The sequence below is a fragment of the Phyllobates terribilis genome, unplaced genomic scaffold (genome assembly GCF_046119375.1).
Source record: "Phyllobates terribilis strain yellow unplaced genomic scaffold, ASM4611937v1 Scaffold_3__8_contigs__length_932513732, whole genome shotgun sequence".
NCBI classification, from domain to species: Eukaryota; Metazoa; Chordata; class Amphibia; order Anura; family Dendrobatidae; genus Phyllobates; species Phyllobates terribilis.
This window is the reverse complement of record NW_027362763.1, coordinates 8,082,317-8,083,137: the sequence shown is the minus strand read 5'-3', so window position 1 is coordinate 8,083,137 and position 821 is coordinate 8,082,317. Positions and strand designations below refer to the sequence as shown.

General features: G+C 44.1%; 1 non-coding gene across 1 annotated transcript; it reads right to left on the bottom strand.

The window, feature by feature from the left end:
- Positions 1-299: 299 nt before the first annotated feature.
- Positions 300-381, bottom strand: TRNAS-AGA (transfer RNA serine (anticodon AGA)). Its single transcript has one exon. It is a non-coding gene; the product is annotated as a tRNA-Ser (tRNA).
- Positions 382-821: the final 440 nt, after the last annotated feature.

The window sequence follows — 821 nt, the reverse complement described above, 5'->3', positions numbered from 1 at the left end:
TAGATAGATCATCTCCATAAAGAAGAAAATGATCCTGTTAGTGGCCCTAAAGGCCCGTGCCTTGTAAATTTCTAACTCTTTAGATGATTTAGAGGATATCCACCTATAGATGGCACTAGCGAGGTGGATTACTTCTATAATCGTTTATTCACACAGAAAATGATTTCTACAACTGATCCCTCAGTCATACAGAAATGACAGGAGTAGTCCGTCCACCTACGACAGCCTCGTATATACAACGGCCTCCCATTTTCAGATTACATTAGCATTTTTTAAAAAGAAATAAACAAGATCTTACACGTAGTCGGCAGGATTTGAACCTGCGCGGGGAGACCCCAATGGATTTCTAGTCCATCGCCTTAACCACTCTGCCACGACTACAGATGCATACACCAGATGTGGAGTCACCGGCTCATTATCTACACACACAGCGTTCTCTATTCTGAGGAGAAGACATTGGTGTCACCACCCAACTCCACAATGTGCTCCGAGGAGGAGACATCGATCCTACATGTGAGGTCCTGCCGGCAGCCATGTGATACTTTCCTCTGGTGACATCTGGGACTAGTGTCCTCCTGGGGATCGGCCATTGTTTCTTTGTGTTTGTTGCTTTCTTTTGTGATATTATGGGTGTAATGGACGCACAATGTCGGAGCAGTCACCACTCGGGGCCATTACTCGGCTGTTGTAGACCTCTGAACACTGAGACCTTGTAGTTCTCCAGTGATAGTCGTCTTGTAATGTAATAAGGAGTAGCTGGGGTAACTATGGGATCAGGAGTAAAAAGATTATAACAATTTGATTAAAAAAAAAATCAGCGA